Here is a 16,620-nt window from a genome sequence, read left to right as displayed (position 1 = left end):
AACAGATTTTTGGGCAAACCCGGCCGATTCCGAATCTAAACTTGCACCCTACAGCCCATCCTCCATCAGCCAAGCACTGGTTTACTGTGTTCATTTGTTTCTTGTGCACAGCAGCGGCACACTGTGCCTACTTAAATAACCCCAAAAAGGTCAAACAAGGTCAAACTTGTCGCGTTTACATAAAGATAAAATCGATCGGTCTAAAGGATGAAATATTGGAAATGCCGCACTTTGCAATAACCTTAGCTGTGGTGGAACGCATCACATCCCTAAACACCCCAATCATCGATAAATGTTGACCTTCAAAAATCAATCAATCGGCTTACAGTCAACACTACATGGCAAAATGGCATCTGCGTCATTCGCGTCGGTCTGTTTGGGTCTAGTGTAAACGTGCCTTTTATTTACCTCTTTCGGATTGACCTTGCAAAGGTCACGTTGCCTCCTGTGGTATCGGTTGCTACTGATTTGAGATATCACTGGTATGGTGTACCTCATCAACGCTGGACAAGGTTTAGAGCTCTCAAGGTAAAGATTATTGCAGGACTTTTGTTTCTTCCAGACGGAATTGCATTTACCCAATAGGCCTACTAATAAATGCAAATTTAGAGGTAGGTCTCGTTGGTTCTAGAAATCTTTTTTTTTCTGTTTGTTTTTTGCATTTAGGCAGTTGTGATGTTCGCGCGTTTTTATGTGCGCGCCCACGTGTGTGTGTGTGTGTGTGTGTGTGTGTGTGTGCGCGCGCGCGCGCGCGCGCGCGCAGTCAGTTTTACGTCGAATTTGTAAAGTACTATTTCAAATTTTACATTTCAATTTTCTCCAAGCACTTTAAATAGTATGATTTAACGGAATTCGTAACTGCCTAACGTAAATCTCAGAAACTTTATCAACATCAGTAAGGCGCGCAATTAAAAGATTACCAAACAGATGTGCAATGACTGAAATAAGATTTTCGAATTATCACCCACAAATTAAAGCGTGCCAAATTGTCTTTCATGTAAATCATACTCAAACGTTCTCCTGGGACGCACATTGTCACGTACCAAAATATAAGAATGAGACAAATAAATCAATGAGCATTTCTGATATCCTTACTTTCTTTTTTTTTTAATGGCATGGAATATATAAAAGGTAAATTTGAAGCACTCTGCATGTTGTGTCATTAAATTACGTTCCAAGAAAATGGATGAGTGTCGTCTCAAGGGTTTGCGTACATATTTTATTGCTATTTCACCTCCTTGTTCAAACACATTTTGTTTGAATGGACTGAAAATGAATTGTAGTTATCACGTTTAAAAAACGCATTATAAGGACTGATTCCTTGAAGCAGGTTATCAGTATATTTTCTTTTCTTTTTTTCCACTTTGCTTACTGTTGTTGTTTTTGTAGGTTCGTCTTAAACATATTTTAAGATTAACCTTTATCAGGCTTGAAACTAGTTCTACGCTATGTATAGCGAACCCATGTTCTGAATAGCGAGCCCATGGCCTTCGGAATAGAGAAAGTTTGGAATAGCAAACCCCGAATTTCAGATGTCAGGAAAAATTACTCCATTTACAGCATTTTTCTGCAATTTTCAGAGTAGGTAACTTTCGTGCCCTTATCTTAAGATATAGTAGAAAAAGCTATAGAAAGCGGGTTTCGCTCAGTTTCTTTTTATTAAATAAAAGGAAGACTTGAAAATGTGGCAGGTTTAGGTAACACGCTCTCAACTGAAATGTCAATAATACCAGGAATATATTTTCTTTATTTTTCACCGTCCTTGAAATAAAACGTGAAGGTTAACAGTGATTCAATCGTTGGATTATAACAGTGGCAGGTGTCGCGTTCGTGACGGTCATCTTGATGATTCAGCCAATGCTGGCAACCGAACGCCAGCTTTTGAATGCTATACTTGGCACTGTTTATAAGGATCATATTTATAACTTTCGTGCCGTGTCTTTTTTATGGATCATATTTGTAACTTTTTAAAGCTAGCTTCGGCCCCCTTTACACTGGACGGCGTCCTTTCTGCGTCCAGCAGTACGGCCCCATTTGAGAGTTAAAAAATGATAATACCTTATGTGCCGACAACTGGCTGATCATTGAGCATTCATTCTGATACAAATTCAATGCTCGTGCCTCCTTATTAAGACCACAGCGTTGCCAAATTTCATGATCGCAGAGAGGACGCAGAAAGGACGCCGTCCAGTGTAAAGGGGGTATTCCGAAACTGCCTTTAGTCTATCTCTATTCGATAACAAAAAAGACGCCTTGCGTCCAGGGTTTAGTTTCATTTAACATCTTAAGGTAGATATATTCATGAGATAGCGTACCGCCATGGCTACACGCTGCGATACACGTTAAGGAACAGTCGGCGCTGCTTTGATCACTGCTTGTAAAAAACGCAAACATCATTAAACCGTAACTTAATGAATTGTACCACATCGAGTTCGTTCTTCCTTTTTCCTCAGATGTGACTCGATAAATCTCCATGTCCCAGAACGCATGCATTCGCATATTTGTCTACTTGCAGCTCTGGTCCATGTAGAAAGCGGAATCATTTTCAAAGGGGTTGCAGTCAGTCCGTCAATATAGAGATTAGATTCACCGTGTTGGTACATGTACATGTATGCGGCCTTTAAAAAAGCATATGGTTTAGTGTCCTTCACTTTTTTTTTTTCAGAAAAAAATATTTAAGATAAGTGAAAAAAGGGTAACACATTCCTCAAATTGATCCTTTTAAGTCAAGTTTTAAAAAAATATTCTTGTGGCTCCTTACACTCATGGTACTCTCTTCCAGGGCCGCAGCTTAATTATGTGCACTTCTCTCCAGTGCACATCTCACAGCAGAGAGTCGTGCTATGAATTAGACAAAGACATGTCCGTGAATATCTATTGAAAAATCAATCTGTGACCCTGGTACAGGGTCTGCTCATGATGCGGTGTGCATTTTCTAACAGAAGAGCATGTGCCCATGGATATATCAGACATTTCAATGCATCGTAATTTTTTAGTTGCCTTATATGTATAATAGAAATATTTGCATTTTTTGTGTAAAATTAGTTGAACCTATAACATGTATCTTCAGAGATGCACATTATAACAGTATAAATCTAAGCAGCAGAGCCACCGCCACAGGAACACTGAACAACTTCTTATTTCCAGGAATTGTTTAATGAGGACATTCAGAACAAGGCCCCATTCAGAAAAGGGGACTAACTAGTCCGAGGGTCAAATATGGCGAGCCACTACAAAGCTTGCCGTCTAATCCGCTAATAGGCACTGAATAGATATCCCGTGTTTAAGTATTCAAGGGGGTTGGCCATATTTGGCCCTCGGACAAGTTAGTCCCCTATTCTGAATGGGGCACAAATTGTTCTGAGGACTAACAGATCCGCGGATCAAATATTGCCGACCAACATTAAAGCACAGCCGACTAATTCGCTGATGGTCTTCCCGCCTGCACACACGCTATACCTGCAGGAGTCTAGGAATTAAACCTCGGAGCCATGATTAAATCCGTTTAATGGCGCATGTGGGGGCAAAGATACCATTAGCGGATTAGTTGGCTCTTATTTTATGTCGGGTCTGCCATATTTAGTCCGCGGATCTTTAAGTCCGCGGATCATCTGTTCAAAATGCACTCAATGATATGTGTCTGACTGCCGCTTTCCGCTTTCCTTCTAAAATGCAACTGCATTCATGTCGAGTTTCTCTCTATAAAGACACTTTTTCAAACGAACAGTAAACAAAGTTGCAGACGTAGCCTTGAATGTCAGCCGCACCGTGCCGAGTTCGGTTGTCTTGTAAAGAAATTGCAATGCAACCCAATGAATACAGCGTTGTTTTGGGGCGGAAATGTAACATTAATCAAAATGTCCGCTTCGAGTTTATATTTTCATGGTCGCTTACCTTTTCGAGTTTTGTTTTTCATTCTTTTCCGTCTTTTGTGCAATTCTTGCAATGCACCTGCTTCTCTTTACCGGTCTTAAAAATATGTTCACACAGATACCTTTCAGACCGGAAATTAAATTGGCCAAACTCGCGGCACCAGGCGACTAACTATAAGGCAAAACGTCGATGTCTCTCTGTGATTTGGTCGGTTGATTTAGGGCCAGTAGAAACGCGGTTTAATGCTCTCAAACGTTGAAACAATCATCGTAACATGAACGCATGATTGCGCATATTTAAGTCCTCGTTAACGATATCCGCGGGGCAGGTGTGTTTCAAGCCGTGCTTAATGGCGGTATTTTGAGATAGTTTTACCCCGCGGCATGAACTTAATAGGGTTAATTTTGCTCCAGCACGAAGAGAATTATACACAATCAAATATTCGATAACGGTTTGCCAATAGAAATCGCCCACGCTCTCGCCAGTGATTCAATATCCTGTCTAACTGCTAACAACGTTATTACCCCCCCCCCCCAAAAAAAAAAAAGACCACTGAAGATTCCCTGTCAATCATTATTACAGCATAGATGCCATCTTGGTTCATATACACTCAGTGATTATCCAGCAACACACGGATTATAGAAATTACATTCTACGGGGGTTAACGCCAAGCGCCTGCTTCCCAATGTTAAAGCCGGGCAAATTTTCATTAAACCGATCGGAACGCTGTGCAGACGACAGTCGTGCCTTTGCAAACAACTGATCTTGTGAGAAAGAATGTCAAATGATCACGTAAAAAAAGCTGTTCTAAAAAACGAGATAACGTTTTCTCTCGCTTGGCCATTAAACAACCAAAAACTTAAATAGAAATTTATTAAAATTGGTAAAAACAATTAAATTGAAATAAAAACACATTTTCAGAGTCTAAAAATCTATATCAGATCATTATACATGTAAATTTCACAACTGAAATGAAAATGTTTATAATCACGACCAACGTCAAGATTCACAATTACCCAGCCTTTCCCCCAATTAGCAAATCATTCGACTAGCAATTAAGTATCTTGTTGAAAAACATCTGACCGCGTTTTTAGTGACGTAAAAGCTGTCAGGATATCACAGGCAAACAACGCCCACAATCATCCCCCCTAGGTTGTATATCCGGGCGTTCAGTGTAAATATTTTTCTGACAAGAAATAGCACTGATAACACGTCTTTAAAAGCTACATGGAACCGGTTGACCTCTTATTGACCTGTACCCGTCAAAAATTCAAAAATTTCAAAATGTCTTTGCAATCTCTCTGTTGAAAAGTCTGTACTTATATCTGCATATTTTGTCCAGTAGATAAACCAATTAAACACCAATTACAAATGACTGTGACTAGAGCTTTTGAATAAAAAATGTTGCAAAATCTACATTAAATCAGTAAAACCGTCAATGGTGGAAATAAAAAAACGAACCAATATGCTGTTGCTCATATAAGATATGTATAGGCATATATTTGGACTGAAAATTACGGACACCGACCACTGTATAAAATAGCATGCCAGATCCAAATGTTAGTATATATGTGTATATTTCCCTTCCACCTTAACCCCAAATTGCAGTAAGTAAGCAAACTCTGATGACAGAGAAAATTCTGCCAATGTGTCTTCAATTTTGAAACTTTCAACAGCTGCTGGTATATGTAAACACAGATTCATACCTTAAAAACCTGTCATTTAGGGTAATAACGACTACAAGATTTAATATCTATAACTGAAATATCTTTGAGGAGTTTGGTAAATCTGCCATTCGACACCCAAATCCAGTCCCTGATATCCGCTGGTTTTGCACAGTTTTAGCACGACGCTGACAAAGTATTTGGTATTTCCAACACCCTACCCTGAACTATTAACCAGAGAATGATTACATTAGTCAATATTCATCAGAATTGCCAGGTACGATGTTCTTCTTGTTGGACAGATGATTCAACTCGACCTTCAATCTCGTCTCTCTCTCATAGATAAAGATGTTGAAATGCCACTCGAGGGTAAGGAACCTATTCATCCTTATGTGTTTTTACACCTTAAAATGTCAAGTATGATAAATGAGAAAATCATAATTGCTGATCGATAAAGAAGGTACAGGTCAAGCTAGATTCACTCAGACGGGCAAGTCCTATATGATCTCAAAGGCAACAACGTTCCTTATTGTAAACAAACCAGTATCCGCTCAGCACGATTCCATAAATGTAAAACTTTTATGCTTTGTTCATGTATTTTATGCTGTGTGTATATATACGAGCTTTGATAGTTCAAATAAATGTTGGGTAGTGCTAGAATCTTTGCAATGGGTAGTTAAAATTTTATTAATTTCGAATCCGTATTTGAACACAACCCCGGGAAACTCAAAGGAGCACACGCGACGTGGTAAGCACTAACGCGCGAATAAAAGTGCAGTTGGAAGCAGGTGTGCACTTGAATGAAATATAGCCTACTTTGCAAACAGATGTACTTCTCCCGCTTTTGACGAATTTCGAGTCCTATTTTTCATCCCTTTATTTTCATGTCGTAATCACCAAATTCTGCAAAAGAAAAAGTTGAACTGCTGAGTTCTTAAACGTAAACTCTGAAATAGTGACATATATTAATCCACCGAAATTGCCCTAAGGTCCAGTTTCAGAACCAGTTCGCTCAGACCAATCACAGTTTTATGAAAATTAAAAAATGTTAGAAAAAGAACATATTGAGACCAGCCCTATATGTACCATGTTGTAGAAGTAGTGAGCAAACAGTGAGGGTCTTGTCCAAGTAGATACATTGTGGGGATTTGTGGGTATTGATTGCTCTTTGGCGCCCAACAACGCAAAATCTTCTGATGCTGAGCCAACGTTTGAGGGGCGGATAGGGGCGGGGTAGTTGTAAGTGTGCGTAACGGAGGACGGGGCGGGGGCCTTAGACCCCATTCCCAGAGATTAGATCGATCCAAACGAGATCGACCTAACTCCCCTGGGGGTTCACGCTAAATAGCTGTCAGCCGAGCGGGCACAAAAGTTAATTACCCCCTTACAGCTTGTAGTAGGCGGGACGGACATTTAAGCCGGATTATCTGACAGTTATCTAGTGAGACTCCCCACGGGGATAGATCGATCTAAAATCTATGGGAATGCGCCCTTATACATTTATTTGGTTTACTATTTTAGAAGCCCTGATATCAGAGGGCACGAATTCATCAGATATACCGGTAGGTTTACCCTGCCCTCTGGTGGGGAGTGGGGGGCATATATTAAAGGGAAATTTTTAAAAAGCCAGAGAATGAAATGACTGTCTATTTATCTAAAGAAATATCTGTGAATATCTTGTGAAAATCAATCTGTCGCCCTGGTAGAGGGTAGGTCTACCGGGTAAGTACAGAAAAGGCGCGGAGAAAATTAAAGTGCCATGATGATTTAAGCAAAGCAGACTTAGTCCAGGATGATTTAAACTAAAACCGTACTTGACATAAGTAACTGGCTGTTTTAATTTTCCAAACAGTAGGTAGAATCTTTTTAAACCTAGCTCCGATCAGCATGTTCGTTTTTTAAATAACATCTTTAGTTAGCCTAAGCGGGAAGTACATGTCCCTTATGCCCTCTTATATCCGCCAGATTAGAGGAAGATAAATGAGAAGAACAGACACCTGACTACAGAGAACATCAGTGTACTCTATGTGCCTACCTTCATCAATTAGAGTAATGTAAAAACCATTCAAGGTTCCCTGATAATATCAACCAAATGATACTCTTTTCGTAATGGACTTATTTACCCTCTAAATTATCAAATGCTTATTTGAGTGGTGATGAAAAAATACCTTATGCAGAAATGTTTGTCTTTGGTGTTGTGCGAAAGCCTTCTAGTGCCAGTACTACATGTAGCCCGTTTTAAAATTGGTCAAAACGTAAACGAATAATACAGTATTAAAACATTTTTTGGATTCTTTTCCATTGTATAAAAGGGCGGTATCAACTTAATATTTCTATCTATTCAATTCCGGAATAAAACACTGTAGGAGACACAGCTGTTTTTTACTATGTTAGTGTTCAACTGAGTGGCCTGTGTTGTATGCCAGTTTTCAAGTAATATTTTTTAACTGTATTTGTCTGCTATTTTTAGATGTTTAAGGGGGTCTGACGACGCAGAGATATACTCTTCGGAAATGTCACAATTATTTAAGGCAACCTATACGGCATTTCCCCCTACATCGAAAATCCTCAAAATTTTTTTCCTTCACACGAATCTTTGATCCTACATTTGAATTCGAAGATTTATACGATTATTTGAATATATAGATAATTAATTAAATGATTCATTTCTAAATGACTGCCCAGGAATTCAGATGCCCTGTTTTCCTGTACATTTCAGAAGAAAATAACGACATCAGGTGCTTTAATTGGGGGAGGGGGGCATGATTTTAAATGTCTGAATTGGGAACGATTATTACCTTTGTCAAACAGATATTAAGACAAAAATATATGAAGGAAATATGACTTTGGGACATTTACAAACACGGATAGTAAAATTTACATTTAGAGGAAATATTGTGCGACCAAAAAGAGCGCCCCCCTCCCCCTTTTCATACATTTGGGGTATACGTCTAGGTTGTTTATACGACGTACTGTTAGGAATTCACAAACAGACATCAACAGCTAAAGGACGACAACTTATCACATATTTGAATTTTCCACACGCTCAACCCTCCCCATGGCGGCAACTTTGTGTGCTTCCTTTTAATGCACAATCCCACGCTGTGTTGACACCGTAGCGTAGATTAACTAATTTAACGACACCGTCGTTTAATTCCCTCTACGCGAACCATTCTCCAAGTCATCAATCACTTTGCCCACATCCAAGAGCAACTGTCACGCTCCAGCAGCGATGTCATTACACCCTGCGTCTCACTTACCGGTGTGACAGGAATGCAAGTCTTAGGAATAGGAGTCCGAGCTCCCATATGATTAATAGACTGGGTTCCCACAGATTTAGATCGATCCATCTGGATCGACCTAACTCCTTGGGGTTCAGCTTCCTGCTGTCAGCTTCGGGGAGCCGAGCGCGCACAAAAGTTAATTACCCTGTTACAGCTTTTAGTAAACGGGACAGACATTTAAGCCGGTTAAGCTGACAGCAATCTAGTGAGTCTCGTCAGGGGGATAGATCGATCTAAATATATGTGGGAATGGTCTTATAGAAGATTGGATTAGTTGAAGTATTGGGGTTAGTATATGGGACGAATGTCACCTGTACAAAGTAATGGGGGAACGGACTGCGATTCCTGGCGGACTACCATTCCTGTAACAACGGCACCAAAGGAAAAACAGTATCGGTAATTCACTCTCTGCTGTTTTTGCAACTGCCCTTTGTTCTGTCATGATTTCTCCACGGAGAACAATGAATAACAATTTGAGACCAAATGCCTCCTACTTGATTATTCATAGAATATAAATTAATTTTTGTCTTAGTTTTCTCATCAAGTTAGCCATAAATGAATCCATGTTCAGTTTATAAAGTTACAGAGTCTCGAGCAGTTTCAAAGGTCTCGTTAGTCAACGTATTGTGAATTATTTACGAATTTTTACCACACGTTATTTCTTTCATCTCTCTGCTAAACCTGGTGTGACGAAATCGCCGTCCACGTGATCAAAGGCTGACGTCAAATACTGCACATAGTGCTGATGCCACGTAAAGCTCTTTCGCGCTCAGGGCGGGTATCATACATCACTTGATTTAACCTTAATTTCCCAAATGTGCTTAGAGTACCTCTGTATTGCTTCGTAATAGGCGCGGAGATTTGTAGACCTAATCAGTCAAAACGCGGTAGCCGATTCAACGGCCTATTTACAGCTAAATATTAGGGTAAATACCACCACCCGTCCCATAAAAAAGGGGGGAGCAATTCTCTACTGCTCACAGCTTTCTGATACACTGCCGTCGTTTCTAGTTATTTGTGCCTATTATACATATTTTTTTTAAACTTTGAATGAAATGTCAAACTTCAAGCACTGTGATTGCTACATCCTTGTCAACTGATATAACTGCATTAGGATGACTTGTCCTGGAGGAAATGATATATTGAATGTTGCTGTTGGTTTTCAGGACATAAGAGGAGGGATGAAATGTCCTTTCAGTTATAATATTAAGGGTGTCGAGTTTACCGACTGTTTACAGGAACTTACGCGACAATTCTCTTGATTTGCTCTTAATATTGGACTCTAACTGAAATAGGTTCGATGTAGTTTTCGCTCCCAAGGCTAAAGAGCTTTTGTACGGGGTATGTCAATGTCAATTCTGTTTACAGGAACAGAGCATGGCAATTTCAGCAATGGAACTTTGACAGCCCGACAGTATGAAATTTAAATTGACCAAACTTTAGTATTCAGTGTCGGGATTTGAGCTTAATTGAGCGAAAAGTAGTCTTCAATTTTAAATAATAAACAGATGTCTTTAAAATAGTTAAAATTTCTGGTCCGTTTAAGGCTGACAGTTTTAAGAAGCATTCAAGGACATATGTAGTTTTAAGCATACTAGGTGGGAGCAGGGACAATTTCTCAATTAACTCGCCCACGTGTTCATTGTGCTGATGCTAGGGAGACTGTAGTATCCTATCAGTTAACTCGCCCACGTGTTCATTGTGCCGACGCTGGGGAGACTATAGATTCCCTCAGTTAACTCGCGATCACGTGTTCATTGTGCTGACGCTGGGGAAACTGTAGTATCCCTCAGTTAACTCGCCCACGTGTTCATTGTGCTGACGCTGGGGAAACTAGTATCCCTCAGTTAACTCGCCCACGTGTTCATTGTGCTGACGCTAAAGAGACTGTAGTATCCCTCAGTTAACTCGCCCACGTGTTCATTGTGCTGACGCTAGGGAGACTGTAGTATCCCTCAGTTAACTTGCCCACGTGTTCATTGTGCTGACGCTAGGGGGCGACAAAGAAAGGCCTATAAGATGCTTAGACAAAGGTACTTTCTGATGTAATTAAAAGACTAAAAAACGCCTTTAGATTTTGATGAAATACAAATATGAATTCAAAACAAGCGCGCTTATATGTATACCCTTACAAAAATTGAACGATCATGGGATTGCGTCTCTTATTGAAAGCATAACAGTGGGATTATAGGCAGACAGACGAAACGCATCCTTCGACCAATTTCAAGAAATCCGAATACATATTTCATAGGCAAATATTTTCAGAAAAGGTGAACAGGAGTCGGCAGCAAAATGAAGAACGACAGGAACATAATACCCATGCAGCGCGTGGGGACGCGCCTGAACGGTGACCTTCTCTTTGAAATCCGCCGCAGTTGTTTTTCCCTCCATATCTTCCTGGCTCATACATCACCCGTGTGTTTTTCAAGTGACACAATAGCTTCCCTTTGACGCTGATAGATTGTGCTTTTGTTCTATCGTGGAGCGTGCAGTTAATTCGTAATGGAAAGGGAAACTTATCTCGGCGCAGCTTGAACAAGTAATTTTTCTGTCGGTTCGGGTCTTTTTATTTACACGGATTTTCAATTTGATTTGGTGCACGGATAGAGAATGCTTTGCGAGGGCCACACGTATTTCAGTGGGAGAGGAAAGCGAGAGAGAGAGAGAGACTGGTTGTGATGACCACGTGTGCATCTATAGATGCCCAATCGCTTAATTGCCCAGTAGGCACTTCCGCATCGTGCATGTAGCAGTCGGATTGGGCCTTTAATTCGAACACTGATTTGCATTTAGATTTGTTCTGCGGATCGAGAGAACTACCAGTGCTTTGAATGGATTAGTTTTCCTCGGTGTCCGCTGAGATTGGAAGCGCTGTCTCCGTGTTCGTTGTAGATGATGAACTTAAGATTTTGACAAGAAGACTGAGGAGTACACATTTTTTTTTAGGATCTTCCGTTACACCACCTTTTTAGTTGACCTAACGTTGAAGGGTAAGTTAGTTTTGTGTGAATTTTTAGGTAGTTCGAATGCAATGAAAATCCGGGAAGATATAAGAGAGCAGAAAAGCACCCAAAGAGAGTGAACCTCCGCCGTGGCAGCTCAGTTCTCTGAATTATAATTTTTAATGAATCATGGATAATTATCAATATCAGATCGGTCCCATGTTAACCCATCCGCCCGTAACCTTTTGAATAAGGTTGCTAAAAAAATTAAAAGAAAAATCAAAAAAGGCAAAAGCGTGACGTCTTAGTGGAGGTGAGTGCAATTTGATTTTCATTAAAAAAATGAACAAACAAGGGATTGAAATGTCGACGACTCGGTAGCTGTCAGTTGGCCGAGCCTTCATAAGATTTTAAATCAAGAATATTTACAGAAAGCTTGCCTTTATAATCTGTAAGCTACCATTAATCTTGATGACCTCCAGTTGAGCCGAACACAAAGTTTGGGCAAATTTGTCTCGAGCTAAATGAATTCTTAAATGACTTCCTTGTTATTGGACTTGATCATATTCGAATTTTACTGGCTTCCCATGACCCGGATTAAGGAAGATCTACCTGTAGTAGCCGAAGATACAGACCACGCGCATACCTGAAAAAATCCCTGGTCCCAGTTTCACGAAAAAATTAAGTCAGTACTATGGTTTAGTTGACTAGGATTTTCATGAGAGTGCTCTAATACTGTTCCTGATAGGGTAAGATGTGTCCGTGTATCGTTGGTAACAGACTTAAGTAAGGGAACCTACTTTTTTATTTATTTATTTTGTGTGTGTGTGTGTGCGTGTGTGCGTGTGCGTGTGTGTGTGTGTGTGTGAAACCGGGACCTGTGTTCACAAATGGAAGACCAGAGTCGGTTTAGCTTAATATCGACATTTGTGGTTTACATTCAGCCTAGATAAATCTGCAGTTATCCTTTAAAACATAGCCAATGCCAATCTAAGAAATGAGCCATTTTTTCTATGGAACCAGCATCATTTTGTGGTTGCATGTGCACTGATAAATCCTCGCTGGCAGATGCAACAGATTAAGGTTTTTGGCCATTAGGTTAAAACCAAATTTCAGATTAGGTTCTTTCCTGGCGTTAGGTATACAATACACAACAGAAGGCAGAGGCTGTATTTGTCTGTTGGTCAAAATTCTACCGCAGTCTCTGCAAGGGGCAGTGCAGTCTACTTTTCTTTAATTATCTAAAACATTTGGACCGAGCAGGAATACGATCAGGCGTTGATTAGTCTTATTATTAAACTTTCATTTGTTAATATTATTGAATTGCGTAAATGTTGGCATGGAAGTGATATGGGCTGTAATTTTTTTTTTAAAGTTTTGCGTTTGCGAATTCCTTTAGGTTATACAAAAACATTAAGTGCACTTAATCACCACTTAAAGGTCACATTGGTCTTGCTGCACACTTATTAGACGCATGCGGACGTGTTCTCAAATATCCATTTCAAACAACCCAATTGCCAATTTTTGGAGAAAAATTGAATTTTGAAAAGGTCTTTAAGTTGTTTGGCATTTAGGTTAATGAAATTGCCTTTTAGAACTGCGTTGCCGTGGACAATTATTGACAAACAGGACAAAGACGTTGTTAGCCTTTAAGTCAGCGGAAGTGTGCCTTCGTCTCTGGTGACTACAGCGAAATGCAATCGGTTCTAGTTGAAATCTCTCTTTGAATCATCAGCGTAGTGTTTTCTAAATGTAATGAGAATTCGAGAGAGACAAAAAATAAATTGCAATTTGTTCCTCTTCACGCGTTCCGATTTGTAATTAACGGCACTCAAAAGGACGGAGGACTTCAATTTGTCGTTAATACGCTTCGGTCTCTTGCCGACATCCGGTGGGAAGGCATTAGTTTTACGTCAAATAATCCGCTGTGATTGCAATGACGCGTCTTCCGGGAGGCCAGCGAGCAGTTATAATTGCACTTTCATCTAGTGTTTGTCTCACATAATGGTTAGATTTTAATTAGTTGTGGGTATGAAGTACAAAAGCTTCCGTGAGGAATGCTTTCTGGGGTCTCGTAACCATATTATTTTGCGATATTTCACCGTGTTGCTTTCTCTTGCGCCACCCGCGGACAGAAATAAAGCGTTTGTCAGAATTAATGCATAAATGAATGTTCAATGACATGCGTGCGTTAACGTTTTATCACTGTAGGCTAAAAGCGTGTTGCACGACAAAAACATGCTTTTGGTGAAATTGGCACAAACGACAAGTCAAGCCACCTAGCTAAGAACAAACGCATGCTTTCGGGACTGGGACCGGTACACTCATCAGTTACGCGCTCAGCTAGCGGGTTAACGCAATAAAAAAGATTTAACGTTGCCGAAAGTAGTGTGTGAATTTCGTTTTTGTTTTAACTCAAAGTGTATTTGTGATGGTCTGTTAGGTGATAACATTTTGAAAAAGACGAACATTGATGAACAGGTGAACCACTGGCGGTTATTGTTGATAAAAGAGAGAAACATATAAGGGGACGGTGGAAAGGGATATCATCTCCTTGGCTTACCAATTTTTCTGCACTGTGCTCAAATGATAAATCAAAAGATCTTGTGCCTGGTGCAAACCCCGCCCAACCGAACTCGCCTGATAAATTCGATACAATTAATACAAGTTTTATTCACAGAGGCAATTATTCTTTCCAATTCTTCACACCCCAGGTGCCATCTTATGTTGGCGATTTACGTCAAGAAAAACACGAAGCTCCCTGGTAAACAATAATAGCATTTACGTCAAGATATGATATTTGAAATTCTTAGTACACACAGTGTAATCCAGTATCACGAAATCATAAGGGACAATAATATATTCCAGTCTGTTTTAGATAAGTAATCTCATAAGGGATGTCAGTTTTAGACAGAAATGCCAAGAACACAGCAGAACGGAAAACCGTCATCTTGAATTGTCCCATTCAGTACATACAGGTTCCCAATTATATAATATAATAACAAGTAGCTTCATAACATACCAATAAATCGATGTAATGCGTTAAAAACCACTTTAAAATAATGTAGCTGGAACTTAAGCTTAATGAAAATACGTATAATGTAACTAGGTTTATGTCAATTTAACGTTGAAGCGGGTCTTACCGATTTAGACACTTATAAAAATATGAATATTCCCTTCAAGTTTGTCTATTTTTCACATGGATACCAAGGCAGACCTAACATTAATCAGTTGAGAAAATAGAGATCAAATAAAGGTTTTTGTAAATAAAAAGCGCAGATTCTTATTTTTGTCTTGACTTCTCGCCATTTCTGTGGTACAAGTGGTATCCATCCCGTGAACTCTTGGCTAGAAGCGTCCAGAGGAGTGCACGCGACGTCTTGTTTATTTTGGGTAGGAGAGTTTCGTAACGAGGACGCGTTTGTGTATTTTTTAAGGCCCTCAAGGCTTGTGTTGCTCTATATCATGTCCACTATACGTAAAACGCGTTTTTTGATACGTTTCATTTTTGCACATTTCGTTAAAACCCACTTTAACATTTATTTTTCATCTCCAGAGATAGTTCAATGTTTGGCGTACGGAAGTGATTCCATAAAATAAAAAAGGGAGTAAAATGCCATTCAGACGTGATAAAGGGCTATTCGACAGGAAAATAGGGTTATTTAAGCCAACACAGCTCGGGAACGTTTTCTTTAACGAGTTTTTGCACGCAGGTGCACCAATTAAAAGACAGGAAAGATGAGCAGTAGCCGTTCGTTGTATCATTGGGGGTTTTTGACAATGGTTAAATATTTTCACGGGGGTCACCCAGTTTGAGCTATTAAAATCCCCTTTTAAGCCACATAACAACAACCATATCAACAGACAAATTCCATTACCATGAGCTCCGAAATACCTGTATACACTTTTCCATTATGGAATTACTGCGGTACCATTAAAGTTTAAAAATAACGGTTTTACCGTCGTTCTTTTGATCTTTTAACAGAGAATTGGTGAATCACAGCAGAACCAGATGAGATGTATGCAAGGGAATGAATGAATTAGTTTTGGCAAATGAATTAAGTGCCACGATGTTTGGTCACGTTTTCATCAAAACGTTCTTAAAATAGAAGTCTCTAATTCTCGAACTGCTTCCTTCTTCATATCCGAAGTTATTAAAGAACGTAAGATTATTTTCATCTCATGTAATTGCTAAAACTTAGATATTAACTTTTTCACTAAATTTAAGATTTTAAAACACTTTTTCAAGATGCCACATTTTTGTAAGTTTCGCAGAAGAAATTCGAATTAAGTGTGTGTGTGTGTGATACAATTACATAACAAACCACGAACATATTGAACAATTATGTTAAGAACGCAAGTGTCGTCTGAACTTGAAGCTATACTAATTGTCCAATTCCAAATGGACTCTTTAATTCCAGAAACGGGTTCGGATTTGTGATAAGGTGACCTCTCCCTCCACCACACCTATTTAATACGTCAGTAAAAACAGCATCTTACTTCATTGCATGCCTTTATTTTCTGATATTGCAAAAGCCATATTTCGGAGCCAACGTTACTGTTTAAAACGTGCATTTATTGGTATATAACAATGCCCACAGACTGCCCAGCTTCAGCCACGGCAACATTTAGGCACACAAATAGCAAATATACTTTCTTCAAATAGTCCATTTATCCTTATCTCAGTCCATCAATAGGTTGCGGATCCCTTCCAAACAGACACTTAATTAGGGTTAAAAAATACCTCAAATTCCAATCAATCTTCATGCTTTGCTCTTTCAGTGGCAATTTCTGTAATTCCTAACGCAGCTTTGTCATATCCTACTTGGGAGCTGCTGTCAATAAATTCCATTCCGG

The 16,620-nt window shown here is 39.5% G+C and overlaps 1 protein-coding gene across 3 annotated transcripts in view; it reads left to right on the top strand.

Moving 5' to 3' along the window:
* The first annotated feature begins 485 nt into the window (after window positions 1-485).
* Window positions 486-16,620, top strand: part of LOC106173368 (uncharacterized) — a 40,364-nt gene continuing 24,229 nt past the window's right edge. The window contains exon 1 of one of the 3 annotated variants that reach the window (XM_086995066.1): window positions 486-528. The gene's annotated coding sequence lies outside the window, so the exon portion shown is untranslated. Of the gene's footprint in view, window positions 529-11,302; window positions 11,812-16,620 lie in introns of those variants that run through there. The other 2 variants (XM_086995068.1, XM_013554484.2) reach the window with 2 other exon arrangements.

Source organism: Lingula anatina, chromosome 9 (genome assembly GCF_051362555.1).
Source record: "Lingula anatina isolate TDL-2025a chromosome 9, LinAna3.0, whole genome shotgun sequence".
NCBI lineage: Eukaryota > Metazoa > Brachiopoda > Lingulata > Lingulida > Lingulidae > Lingula > Lingula anatina.
The sequence above is the reverse complement of the archived record's forward strand: the minus strand, read 5'-3'. Positions and strand labels throughout refer to the sequence as shown.